Source organism: Chiloscyllium plagiosum, unplaced genomic scaffold (assembly GCF_037043375.1).
Source record: "Chiloscyllium plagiosum isolate Xiang-an unplaced genomic scaffold, Cpla_swu_hap1 HiC_scaffold_1, whole genome shotgun sequence".
In the NCBI taxonomy this organism is placed as follows: Eukaryota; Metazoa; Chordata; class Chondrichthyes; order Orectolobiformes; family Hemiscylliidae; genus Chiloscyllium; species Chiloscyllium plagiosum.
The window spans coordinates 64,243,094-64,257,962 of record NW_028270139.1 but is presented as its reverse complement, the minus strand read 5'-3'; the positions used below and the strand labels follow the sequence as shown (position 1 = coordinate 64,257,962).

The 14,869-nt window shown below is 42.5% G+C and overlaps 1 long non-coding RNA gene across 4 annotated transcripts in view; it reads left to right on the top strand.

Annotated features, from left to right (window-relative positions):
• Nucleotides 1–14,869, top strand: part of LOC148152131 (uncharacterized) — a 111,757-nt gene that overhangs the window by 73,468 nt on the left and 23,420 nt on the right. For 3 of the 4 annotated variants that reach the window (XR_015757210.1, XR_015757211.1, XR_015757202.1), the window contains exon 1: nt 4,030–4,374. The exons of the other annotated variant lie outside the window; for it this stretch is intronic. This is a non-coding gene — a long non-coding RNA (uncharacterized LOC148152131). Of the gene's footprint in view, nt 1–4,029; nt 4,375–14,869 lie in introns of those variants that run through there. 4 annotated transcript variants of the gene reach the window in all.

Here is a 14,869-nt window from a genome sequence, read left to right as displayed (position 1 = left end):
AGCAGGGGTGTGTGGGAAGCAAAGCAACAGGTCAGAAAGCGAGCAGAAGGTGGAGGTTAATAGAATAAACAGGCAGGGCCAGTCTAATGACCATGGTGAGCGAAGGAATCATAAAAGGTCAAAATGTGAATTGAAAGTTGGAGTCAATGATAGAGATGAGGCTCAGTGTTATCAGGGATTAATAAATCAGGATGGAGCATGTGGAAAGTGTAGTGCACTAGAAAATATTAAAAGAGAAAAACAAATCAGTAGAACTTATTCGAAAATCTTGTACCTAAATGAGTGCAGTATTTGAATAAAGTTGATGAGCTTATGACATAATAGAGACAAATGGGTATGAGCTGATGGGGATTACTGAAACATAGTTACAGGAGGATCAGGACTTGGAGTTAAATGCCCAAGGTATTCAATATTCCGAAGACAACAAGAAGCAGGAGGTGGAGTTGCTTTGTTGGTTAAGGATGCTATCATGGCTGTATTAAGAAATGATACTGGCACTAGGGACTACAATATTGAATCAGTCTGGGTGAAAATAAAAAGAAAGGGAAGAAACTCCTTGGTCAGAGTAACTTACATGCCCCTGAACTTCTGAAGTAGGGCGTAGCATAAACCAGAAAGTATTGAGAGCTTGTGAGAAGGACACAAAGGCAGTTATGGGTGATTTGAACAGCTTGGCGAGGATAGCTTTGAAGAAAGGTTCATAGAGTGTATAAGGGATTGTTTCTTAGAGCAGCATGTCATGGAACCAACCAGAGAACTGACTGCTTTAGATCTGGTTTTATGCAATGAGAAAGGATTGATAAATGGTTTTGCATTTAAGGATCCTCTTGTTTCAAATTCAGTTTGAAAGAGTGAAGGCAGAGTTGCATACGAGAGTTTTATATGGGCCTGAAGAAGGAATTAGCCTAGTGGACTGGGAAAAATATTAAAGGGCAGGACAGTTGAAGAACAGTGGCAAATGTTTAGAGAGATACTAAATACAGAACAACTTTGGTTTTCTGAACATCAATTATATGAATTTCGAATTATCCGAACAAGATCTCAAGGTCCCGTACAAATGTAATCTACTATCCAAACAATCAGTTATCCGAACAATCAGTTATCTAAACAATCAGTTATCCAAACAAGATATTTCCCCGCCCGTCTCATTTGGGTAATTGAGATTGTTCTGTACCTCACAATTAAAGTATATTCCTGAGAGGAAGAGAAATTGTAAAAAGGTAAAAAAAAATCCATGGCATAACAAGGGATTCAAAAATAACATCAAGGCAAAAACTAGGGCATATCATACTGCAAAACTTAGTGGCACTCTGGAGGATCAGGAGAATTTTAAACATCAGTATAGGGTTACTAAAAACAAAATCAGAAGAACTGAGATGAACTATGAAAGGAAACTAGCAGAAAACATAAGTCCTAATACCAAAAGTATCTGTAAGTGTATAAAAAGGAAGAGAATAATGGAAGCAAATTTAGAGGATGAAAATGATGAGGTAATAATGGGAAACTCAGAAATTGCAGAGGCACTAAACTAATACTTTGTCTCTGTTTTCACAGCGGAAGATAATAATTTCTTCTTAAAAACTGCAGTTACTACAGAGGAACTATGTGAAATTACTATAACTAGGGAGAAGATAAACTGTTAGGATTAAAGGTGAATTAATCCCTGAGACCTGGTCGTCTGCATTTCTAAAGTATTAAGACAAGTGACAGCAGAGATAGTGGATGCATTAATTATGAATTTCCAAAATCCCCTGGATTCTGGATAGTGGATCAGAAACATACTAATGCGATACCCTTAATCAAAAAAGGAAACAGGCAAAAAGTGGGAAATTATAGACCAGTTAGTTTGACCTCTGTAGTGGGGAAGTTGCTGGACTCAATCATAAAGGCAGAGATAATTTGGAAATTTGAATATTTGGAACAACAAAGTTCAATTCACCAGCGTCAGTACAGTTTTGTGAAGGGCAACTTGTACTTGACAAATTTGCTGCAGTTCTTTGAGGCTGTAACCAGCAAGATAGATAATGGGGATCCAGTGGATGTGGTATATCTAGGTTTCCAGAAGGCATTTGACAAGGTGCTTTATAAAAGACTAATCCAGTAGATCCCAGGTGTTAAGGGTAGGGTATTGGCTTGGATAAAGGATTGGTTGACTGTCAGAAAGCAGAGGGTTGGGATAAATGGGTCCTTCCCTGGATGGCGAACTGTAACTAATGGGGTATCACAGGGTTCAGTTATTTGACCTCAACTATTTACAATCTATATAAAATGACATGCAAGCAGGACAGAATGTAACATAGCAAAGTTTGTGGATGATACTAAAATAGGTGGAAAAGTAGGCAGTGATGAGGAGATAAAGAGTTTACAGGTGAATGCTGATAGGCTAGGAGAACGGGCCAGAATTTGGCAGATGGAGTTTCATGTGAATAAGTGTGAGGTTGTCCAGTTTGGCTGGAAAAACAAAAAGGACAAATTAGCAGATTCAAAGTGCGTCAGTGTAGAGGGATCTGGAAGTTCTTGCGCATGGATTGCAGAAAGTGAGTCCGCAGGTGCAGCACATAATAAGAAAGGCAAAAGGAACTCTGGTATTTATTGCAAAAGATTGGATTATAAAAGTAAAGAAGTGTTCTTACAATTATATAAGGCATTGGTAAGACCACATCTGGAATACTGTGTTTAGTTTTGGTCTCCTTAATTAAGGAATGATGTGGTATCACTGGAGGCAGTTCAGAGGAGGTTCACCAGGTTGATCCCAGGGATGAAAGGGCTGTCATACGAGCAGCGGTTGAATAGCTTGGGCTTGTACTCACTGAGGTTCAGAAGAAGGAGGGGAGGGGAATGATTGTGGGATAGAACTTGCTAAAAGGGATTGATAAAGTGGAGGTTGAACAGATGATTCCCCTTATGGGACAGTCTTGAACAAGAGAGCATAGGTATAGAGTGAGAGGGGGTAGGTTCAAAACTGAGATGAGGAGAAACTACCTCTCTCAGAGGGTTCTGAATCTGTGCAGTGGAGGCAGAATCAATCAACTGATTCAAGAATGAAATGGATATGTTTCTGATGAAGAGTGGGATAAAGGGCAATGGAGAGCAGGCAGGAAAGTGGAGATGAGACCAGGGTTTCAAAGGGCTGAATGGCCTTCTCCCACTCCTAATTCCTATGTCCCTCTGCAATCCATCACTTTCTTTTATGCCAGGAGAAAATGGCCTGTAGGGTTCCGTAAAACGGGATGGGTAGGTGACAGGGTATCCAAAATTCATCTCCTCACCCAATGAGAAGAGAGTCCTGACTGTGACCACTCCATGTAGCCGACTGACAGAGCCCGTGTGTTAATGAGGCAAAGTTAGGTATTAATGAGGATGATAACGAGCTGTAATCCCTGTTACTAGGTCTCTCGACACTCATTAATGAGTATTTTGTATTGACATCCGGGACTTGGAAAATGCCATTTATTTGGTTTTGACATGAACTGCTTTGTTCACCATCTCACTCGATTTTCTTAACATTTTGGATACAAAATGTTCACTCCGTGTGTCTCTCTCCACAGATTCTGTCAGACCTGCTGAGTTTCTCCAGCGTTCTCTGCATTTATTTCAGACTTCCAGCATCTGTGGTATTTGGCCTTTTGAGCTCCACGATGAATATTATTGCACAAATTTTAATAGACTTCTGTAATGAATGAATACTATTGGAGCAATAAGAATTTATACATTTAAGAAATAACTAGACATATCTCTTTAAAAAAAAAGTACATTATAATAACCTCTGTCTCTTCCTAAAAATCATTGTCTTCTAAACATATAATAATCCTTGATACTGTATTAGAATACAATGGTGGCATGTTCACATTCTTCCAGGGTGAATGCGTATTTCTTGTTACTTTCTGTTCCACCACAGGGAGTGGTTGGCAGGCAAATAAATTACACCTCCTGACTCTGATGTTGCTCAATTTGACTGGCGCCAAAATATTTATTCCAAACCTTCAAAGCTGGTCCCTACTGCAAAGGAGAGAACAAGTCTTGCTTGTACATGTAATTGACACTTGAAATCTGAATTAATTCAGCCTGTAACTAAAGTTGCTGAAGTATGAAAGCTGAAAGTAGTCAAAAAGACAGGTCATCTGATCAGTGGCACGGTCCAATATCAAGACTGAGAGATGTGGTTTGTTGACATTTTAAACTTGTTTCAAATACTCTAGCCAAGAATATGTACGTCAGGAATTCTGAAACAATTGCGGACAGAAAATAAACTGATTCACACAGAAATGATGTAAAGGTAGATTTACCTTCCTTTCCTTCGTGGGATTCAGACGTCATTATTATTTATTGCTCACCTCTTGAAGCATGTGATAACTGAATTTTTCAGCTGCTCTAGTAAGTACACCAATAATATTTAAGGAAAGGGATTCCAGAATGTCAATGCTGCGACAGTGGAAGAAAAATAATATATGTCCAAGTCAGTGTGATGTGTGACTTGAAGAGGAACTTGGATGAGTTGGTTTGCCTTTGGCCCTCATCCTTCTGCTGGTAGAAATTACAAGTTTGGAAGGTGCTGATGACAGAGCTTTGGTGAGTGACTGCAGTGTATCTTGTAAGTGCCACACACTGCTGCCACTTGTGTGTCAATGACACTGCTGCCATTGTGCGTCAGTGCTGAAGGATTGGATACTTAAGGTGGCGGCTGGGGTCAGTCAGGCTCCTGTGTCTTGAATAGTATTGAGCTTCATGAGTGTATACACATCATTGTGCTCCTGATGTTTAGACTGGGAAGTCAGGAAGTGATTTACTCACCACTAAATACCTAACCTCTGACCAGTTGTTGTAGTCACGCTATTTATGTTCCAGTTAAGCATCCGCTGAATGGTAAATACACACCACTCCTCCCCACTGCACCCTACACCTCATGGCATTGTTGGGTCTGGATTCAATGATGTAAATGCCATTGAATGTTAGGGTCAGATAGTTAGACTCACTCTTGTTAGAGGTAGTCATGCCTGGTGTTTGTTTGGTAATACCTGTTAGTAATTTTCCCAAGCTTGTGTATTGTTTGAGTCTGCCTGTATTCTGTCAGGGGCTGCTTCAGTATCTGTGGATTTGTGAATGGAACTGAACATCGTGAAATTATCTGTAAACATTGCCACTTCTAACCTTATACTGGACAGAAGGTCAATGATGAAGCAATTGAGGATGTTGTGCTAAGGCCATTAGCCTGACAACCTCCTGCAGGGACAATCCGTGACTGAGGTGATTGGTCTGCCTTTACAATCGTCAACTCATGATTTTGAAAACTTGCATCAGATCACCTCTGAACTGTTTTCTTTCCAACGAGTCTGCTCTCCTAACTGAAATTCCTCATAACTGGAACTATTCTTATAACTTGTTAATGTTTTCTCTCCAATGTGCTCACATCCCCTTATAATGCAGCAGTCAGAACTGTACATAAAGCTCCAGTTGAGATCTAACAAGTGTCTTATACAAGTTCAACATCACCTTCATGGTGCACAGGTCTCCTGGGCTGTCAGTAGCTTGCCATGAGCAACTGGGGAACGCTTCTTTGGCGAAACTGAGAGGCTTGGAATTCTTACTGAAACTAAAGACCAGCAGCAGTCTTGTTTGTCTGAAAGACTGATGCTCACAGGAATTCATTGAAGAGTGTGCTTTCCCTGCTTGATAGTGAGTTGTAAATTCTTCAAATTCTGTCTACCTTGATCTTCATTTCCTGCAGCATGACATCTTTACCTTGCATATCTGATGAGGAATGAGAGGAGCAGCAACATCAATTTTAACACAGACAAAAAACAACTCCTTTCTTTCTCAGCCATATGCCATTCCATAGCACAGAGGAGTCCGACACAGAGATTCAGCTTATAGGAGACAAGACCCCCGTCACAGGGTCGACACAGAGCGGATCTGTTCACACAACATGCCATTGCACCAGTGCCTCAAGCTTTCATGACAGGTCATTGCCAATATCTGCCCCTCCAGCTGAAACAAGGTCTCTTTCTTAGGGACGCAGGTAGCATGCGTTGCTAGTGGTCATCAAGGTGCCTGTCACCTAAGGGATACACACTCTTTGTCTCTGTCTCTCCACAAGGTTGGGTGCTCACTTGTTCTTCAGGGAGGCAGACACATGCTGTCCTTAGTCTACATGGCAGCATCAAGGGGGTTACTGCTTCAGTTAATAACTGCATTTGATGGTCCATGGAGCTGGCCACTTTATTCATGTAACAACGCATTGCTGTAATATCCTGCAACATCAATCCAATCATGTTTGATGTAATCTCCTCCATTTTTATTGCAATTGTTGTCAGTGTGCTTCTTGGCGTATTCATACATTGTGCATTCTCTAGCATTGCTCAATTATTCTCCAAGGTGATGTATTTGTTTCAAGCTGAGCAAATCCTGAAGAGCTCTGAACCATCTATCATTGACTTTTCACTCTTTCCCTGTCACCACCAACTGCTCTTGCTCATTTACAAAGTACACACAAGCATGCAATACAGGACAGATGTAGACCATTCTGCCTCATGATCCTGCTCCATCATTCAATAGGATTAAGGTTGATCTGCCCGTGTAATTCTACATTCTTAACGGACCCCAATAACTTTGATTTCCTTGCCTCACAAAAATATGTCTAGCTCTAATCTTAAAAATATTAGTGACACCTATTCCACTGCCTTTTGAGGCTGAATCTCAAAGTTGTACAAATCTCTGAGAGAAAAATGAATGACTCACATTGGTTCTATTTTTAAAACAGTGCCCTCTAGTTCTGGGTTGAAACTTTATTGCTGGAACAGCACAGCAGGTCAGGCAGCATCCAGGGAACAGGAGATTCGACGTTTCGGGCACAGGCCCTTCTTCAGGAATGAGCAGAGAGTGTTCAGCAGGAGAAGATAAAAGGTAGGGAGGAGGGACTTGGAGGAGGGGCGTTGGAAATGTGATAGGTGGAAAGAGGTCAAGGTGAGGGTGATAGGTCGGAGTAGGATGGAGGCGGAGAGGTCAAGAAGAAGACTGCAGGTCAGGAAGGCGGTGCCGGGCTGGAGGGATCCGGCTGAGACAAGGTGGGGGGAGGGGGGATGAAGAAACTGGTGAAGTCCAAGTTCATCCCCTGCGGTTGGAGGGTTCCCAGTCGGAAGATAAGACGCTCCTCCTCCGACCGTCGGGTTGTTGTGGTTTGGCGGTGGATGAGTCCAATGACCTGCATATCCTCGGTGGAGTGGGAGGGGGAGTTGAAATGCTGTGCTACAGGTTGGTTGGGTTGGTTCGTCCGGGTGGCCCTGCACCTCCACCCACATCATCTACTGCATCCGCTGCAGCCGGTGTGGCCTCCTCTATATTGGGGAGACAGGCCGCCTACTTGCGGAGCGATTCAGAGAGCACCTCTGGGCCACCCGGACGAACCAACCCAACCAACCTGTAGCACAGCATTTCAACTCCCCCTCCCACTCCACCGAGGATATGCAGGTCATTGGACTCATCCACCGCCAAACCACAACAACCCGACGGTTGGAGGAGGAGCGTCTTATCTTCCGACTGGGAACCCTCCAACCGCAGGGGATGAACTTGGACTTCACCAGTTTCTTCATCCCCCCTCCCCCCACCTTGTCTCAGCCGAATCCCTCCAGCCCGGCACCGCCTTCCTGACCTGCAGTCTTCTTCTTGACCTCTCCGCCTCCATCCTACTCCGACTCATCACCCTCACCTTGACCTCTTTCCACCTATCACATTTCCAACGCCCCTCCTCCAAGTCCCTCCTCCCTACCTTTTATCTTCTCCTGCTGAACACTCTCTGCTCATTCCTGAAGAAGGGCCTGTGCCCGAAACGTCGAATCTCCTGTTCCCTGGATGCTGCCTGACCTGCTGTGCTGTTCCAGCAATAAAATTTCAACTTTGATCTCCAGCATCTGCAGACCTCACTTTCCCCTCTAGTTCTGGAGTGACCCACAAGCAGAAACATCCTTTCCATATCCATCTTGTCAAGTCTGATCAGGATCTAATACACTTCAATTAAGTTACCCCTCACTCTTCTAAAAATTTCAGTGGAAAAAAGCTTGACCTGTCCAAGCATTCCCCATAAGATTATCCGTACATTCTAATATTAATCTAGTCAACTTCTTCAGACCCATTTCAATGCATTTACATTTTTCTCTAAACAAGGAGACCAAAGCCCACACACAGTCTGAGTGTGAGTCACTGGTTGAAAATTCAATTATCTCTCATACCAGTCAAACCAAACTCTAAGTTGATGCAAACTCTGCCTGAGATCTATGATGGCCATCCTCAGATGGACACAGTTCCTTTGGAGAATCATTGCTGGTGGCCTTCACTGCTTGCAGCTCCATATCTGAAAGCTGTGTCAGAATTAGATCAGACATTATAATAACCATGACGATCATATATCATTTGCTGTTGAAGTAAAGTTATCATGGCTGAATGTACCATGACAGGAGGATCACTGGTACTTAACTGTGTCTGTGTCACCATGGGACTCTATATTGTCCACCTTTAACTGCCTGGCCATCAAATCTCCAGGGGCTCCTGTCTGCATTTGCCAGGTGTAGTTGCCTCCAATTCTCACCCTACCTTCTGTATTATATGCTCCCCCTGCAACAAGGGAATAAACAGAGTGAGTGTAATGGCCTGTGTTCAACTGATGGATGGAGAACATTTAATGGGAATAACTATGAAGAGGAGGAAAAGTACTGCATACGGAATTGTGAAGGTGCTTGAGAAGGGGAGATGGACAGATGTCAATGTAAGGAAGTGCATAGACACAAAGGACAGATGGGTGTGCAGTATAAGTGGGTGTGAGGAATAACGTGATTGAGTATGATTGAGAAAGAAGATCAAAGATTGGAGTGATGTGAGTGGCAAGGTCTAGGACAATGTAAAACTGCACTAAAATGTTCCCAGTTTACACAAAGTCGTTAAAGTGCTGGACAGACTAAATCCAGAGGCATAACACAGTCCACTGTTTTGTGAGTGAATAGTAAATGCCTCTGCTCCTGCCTGTCCACAAAACCACATCAATTGAGGAACTTTTTAACCAAATCTCCTGTCACACTTTCCTAGATTACAACCATGACTAGATTTTTAAAATGATTCTATTAGCTAAAATGAAATTTAGACCACTCTGACGACTTGAGTTTTTTTAAACAATTGCCTCATTTTCCTTTTACTTTATTCGAGTAACGCCCATTGCAGCCGAGATAAGAGCCATAGAAAAGTTACAGTACAGAAATAGGCCATTCAGCCCATTGTGGGATTAACATAGGGGTCTATATGTTCTAGTATTACATTCACTCCCTCTCCCCTCTCAATTATTGTGTATTCATTTGCTTTGTTTGCCCTTGTATAATCTTGTGCTTCTCCAGGTTGAATTCCATTTGCCGTTTTTTTCCTATTCAACCAAACCATTAATATCACTGACAAACATCTTTTTCTCTGTAAACCACCTGGCCAATTTTGTTGCCACTTACAAATTTCCCTGTTGTGCAACCAGATTTAAGTCTAAGTCATTAATGCATACCAGAAATAGCAGGGGACCCAATACTGAGCCCTGTGGAATATGACTCAAAACTGGTTTAAGTTGCAAAGATATCCATCAACCACTGTTTTCTGTCACTGATGCAACTTTGGATCAAACTCACCGCATTCCCCTATATCCAATAGTCTTTAAGTTTTCTGAATAGTATACCAATCTGGGATCTAACCAAATGCCTTACTGATTCCATGTAGAAACATTTTTCTTGTTGTTTCCTGAAAAAATGAATTGAAGTTAGTGAGACATAACCTTCATTTTACAAAACGATGCTGACCTTCCCTGATTAATTTGAGTCTTTCTAAATAGAAATTAATGTCTTCTCTCAATATTGATTTTAGTAATTTGCTCACCTCTGAGGTCAGACTGACAGGCCTATAACTATTTGGCCACTTTTTGAGCTCTGTCAGAAGTCAGAAGTGCATGAATGTTGTGACCCAACTTGCACCCATGCACAAATTTATAAAAATCAAAATGGGGAGAAGATAATAATTTAGCTCCTTCCAATTCCATTTAAAGCACAAAAGCAAAAATACGATGTTGCACTTTAGTAGCAATTAGCTAAGTGTCAATTTTGTCAAGTTTCATGGAGGATTTCTCACTGAGGCTTCATTAAATTTCTCTTGTTATCTTTCCAAATTCACCTCAATATCGCTACAATATGTCCCTGTGCCACCCCACTGGGCACAGAGGAAAGTATTTGCCACTGCCAGGATCTCCAGGAATCCCTGGTGCCTATGCTGTTTTAAAACCCAGCCATGTACCTGGTCAAATGCTGTCAGTCTGCACCTACCCTACATAGTTTGTGTGAATTACCTGAGACATGTCAGACAGCAGATCTTTGGCACCTCACCGTGCTGACAGGGACTGGGAGGTCCTGTTGGATGGAATGGTAGAGAACATTGACATGCTTTTCCCTCAGGACTGACAGAGACCACACCAACAAATGCTGCTAATCTGGTCTGAAGTTGCCAAGCAGATTGCTGTGGTATCCACAGTTCGAGTGAATGTGTAGCAGTGCAGGAAGAAAGTCAATAACCTCCTCCATTCTGCCAGTAGATATGTCCATCTTTTCTCTGCCATCTTACACACACTGTATCTTTTCTACTGCATACCAATGTTCATGATCCACTGGACTCAGTATCACATGCAACATCTTGCCTCACCATTCATAACTCCTCAAATACTGAAGCAGTCCATGTTCAAATACAACAAGATCTGCACAGTATCCAGGCTTAGGCTGACAAGTGGCAAGTAACATTCTCAGCTCACAAATGCCAGGCAATGACCATCTTCAATAAGAGACAATTCTAACCATTGTTACTTGACATGCAATGACATTACCATCACTGAATCTCCCACTATCAGCATCACTATTGACCAGAAACTCAACTGGACTTAGTACATAAATACAGTGGCTACAAGAGAAGATCAGAGACTAGGCATCCTGCAGAGAGTAACTCACCTCCTGACTCCCCAAAGCCTGTCCACCATCTACAAGGCACAAGTTAGGAGTATGATGGAGTACACCCCACTTGCCTGGATGGGGACAGCTCCAACAACATTCAAGAAGCTTGACTCCATTTAGAACAAAACAACCCGCTTGAGTAGCACCACATCCACAAATATCATCTTCTTCCACCACCGATGCTGAGCAAAGTAACACGACCACTTTCAAGTTTCCCTCCAAATCACTCATCATCCTGACTACGGTCGCTGGGTCAAACTCCTGGAATTTCCTCCCTAATGGCATTATGGGTCAACCTACAACACATTGACTGCAGCAGTTCAAGAAGGCAGCTCACCACCACCGTCTCAATGGCAACTTTAATGCTGACCCAGCCAGCGACATCCACATCTCATGAGTAAATAAAACAAATTTTCTATCACCTCCCCCAATCCCCAACAGCACTGACCTATATGCCCTCTACATGTCTTACTCTCTCTCTTAGCCACTTCACCACCTTTCCCCCCACCTCTTCAGCACAGACAATGGTGCCAGCCACTTTCATCGCACTCACTTCCTCCCTTTGTGTCTTCCAGAAGCGAAAAAGACCACTTTGGGCATAAATAGCCAAAGTGGTTGTCTAATATCTGGCTCATCACCCTCAATGAGATGAGGATCTTAGATGAGAGAATAGGACATAGCATATTAATGAGGTGAGATTAGGCAATAATGAGATGTGAACATATATAAATAGGCCTCTTGCTGCTCGTGTCTCGCCATTCACCACTTGGTCAGAAAATGGGACTTGTGGTTCTCGAAGGCAAGAAGCTCCTGAATGTCCACCCTGTCATTTTCCCAACTTTCACACCAGTGTCCATGTCACTCAGTACCTGGGAAAATTCAATCCATTGTGAAGGATAAGAATATCTTGATCAGTAAGGGAATCAAAAGGTTATCGGGAAAGAGCAGGAAAGTGGACATGAACAATGTCGGACTAGCCTGCATTATATTGAGTGGTGGAGCAGCTCTGAACAAAGAACAAAGAGCAAACAAAATTACAGCAGAGGCACAGGCCCTTCGGCCCTCCAAACCTGCGACCATTCAATTCCTAAGCCTGTCTAAACCTGTCGCCTATTTTCTAAGGATCTGTATCCCTTTGCTCCCAGCCCGTTCATGTATCTGTCTAGATACATCTTAAGTGACGCTATCACGCCTGTCTCTACCACCTTCACTGGTAGCATGTTCCAAGTACCCTCCACTCTCTGCGTAAAGAAGTTTCCATGCATATTTCCCTTAAACCTTTCCCCTTTCACCTTAAACTTGGGAACTCAAGTAATTGGGTCCGCCATTCTGGGAAAAATCTTCTTGCTATCCACCCTGTCTATACATCTTATGATTTTGTAGACCTCAATCAGGTCCCCTCTCAACCTTTGGTTTTCTAATGAAAGTAGTCCTAATTTACTCAACCTCTCTTCATAGCTAGTGCCCTCCATACCAGGCAATAACCTGATGAATCTCCTCTCTACTTCTCCAAATCATCCACATCTTTCTGATAATATAGCGATCAGAACTGTACACAGTATTCCAAATGTGGCCAAACCAAAGTCATATACAACTGTAACATGACCTGCCAATTCCCAGGGTGAATGTGTAGCAGTGCAGGAAGAAAGTCAATAACCTCCTCCATTCTGCCAGTAGATATGTCCATCTTTTCTCTGCCATCTTACACATACTGTATACCCTATTCAGTGAAGGAAAGCATGCTGCATGCCTTCTTGGCCACTCTATCAACTTGTGTTGCCACCTTCAGGCTACAATGGACCTGAACACCCAGATCTCTCTGTACATCAATTCCCCCCAGGGCATTTCAATTTACCGTACAGTTCGCTCTAGAATCGGACCTTCCAAAATGCATCACCTCGCATTTGCCCGGATTGAACTCTATCTGCCATTTCTCTGCCCAACTCTCCAATCTATCTGTATTCTGCTGCATTCTCTGACAGTCCCCTTCACTATCTGCTACTCCACCAATCTTACTGTCATCTGCAAACTTGTTAATCAGATCACCTATACCTTCCTTCAGATCATTTATGTACATCACAAACAACAGTGGTTCCAGCATGGATCCCTGTGGAACACTATGGTCACAGTCCTCCATTTTGAGAAACTCTCTTCCACTACTACTCTCTGTCTCCTGTTGCCAAGCCAGTTATCTAACCATCCAGCTAGTACACTCTGGACCCCAGGCGACTTCACTTTGGCCATCAACCTACCATGACGAACTTTATTAAAATGCCTTACTGAAGCCCATGTATATGCCATCCCTTCCCTCATCAATCAACTTTGTCACTTCATCAAAGAATTCTATTAAGTTGGTAAGACATGGCCTTCCCTGCACACAGCCATACTGCCTATCACTGATAAGCTCATTTCCCTCCAAATGTAAATAGATCTGATTCTTCAGTATCTTCTCCAGCAGCTTCCCTACCACTGACGTCAGGCTCACTGGTCTATAATTACCTGGATTATCTTTGCTATCCTTCTTAAACAAGGGGACAACATTAGCAATTCTCCAGTACTCCGAAACCTCACCTGTTTCAAGGATGCTGCAAACATATCTGTTAAGGCCCGAGTATTTCCTCTCTTGCTTCCCTCAGTAACCTGGGATAGATCCCATCTGGACCTGGGAACATGTCCACCTTAATACCTTTTATAATACCCAATACTTCCTCCCTCTTTATGTCAACTTGACCGAGAGTAATCAAATATCTATCCCTAACCTCAACATCCGTCATGTCCCTCTCCTCCGTGATTACTGACACAAAGTACTCATTAAGAATCTCATCCATTTTCTCTGACTCCACGCATAACTTTTCTCCTTTGTCCTTGAGTGAGCCAATCCTTTTTCTAGTTACCCTCTTGTTTGTTATATACGAATGAAAGGCTTTGGGATTTTCCTTAACTCTGTTTGCTAAAGATACTTCATGGCCCCTTTTAGCCCTCTTAATTCCTTGTTTCAGATTGCTCCTACTTTTCTGATATTCTTCCAAACCTTCGTCTGTTTTCAGTCGCCTAGACCTTATGTATGCTTCCTTTTTCCTCTTAGCTAGTCTCACAATTTCACCTGTCATCCATGGTTTCCTAATCTTGCCATTTCTATCCCTCATTTTCACTGGAACATGTCTGATCTGCACTTTAATCAACCTCTCTATAAAAGCCTCCCACATATCAAATGTGGACTTACCCTCAAAAAGTTCCTCCCAATCCACATTCCCCAGCTCCTGCCGAATTTTGCTATAGTTGACATTCCCCCAGTTTAGCACACTTCCTTTAGGACCACTCTCATCTTTGTCCATGAGTAATCTAAAAACAGAATTGTGATCACTATTTCCAAAGTAATTCCCTACTGAAACTTCAACCATCTGGCTAGGCTCATTCGCCAACACCAGGTCCAGTATGGCCCCTCCCCAAGTAGGACTATTTGCATACTGCTCTAGAAAACCCTCCTGGATGCTCCTTACAAATTCTGCTCCAACACTAAGTAAATTTCAGTAAATGTTGGGAAAATTAAAATCTCCCATCACCAACACCCTATTGCTCCAATATCTTTCCAATATCTGTTTACATAGTTTTACCTCTATCTCACGCTCTGAGGAGCTGAAGGGCTTACTCCTATTCTTATTTCTTATGGTCTATTATGTATTGAAAAGTTATTGTTGCCAGATCTTAACTCTGCCATCCCAATTTTGCATCCAATTTATTTTGAATATTCTAATGTCTTTGTATGATTGGTTATCCCAAACATTATCACTACTTTACAAGATCTATGATCAGCTTTTGATTGCCGAGTGGAGGAAAAAAATATCTCCTGCCTCATAAAC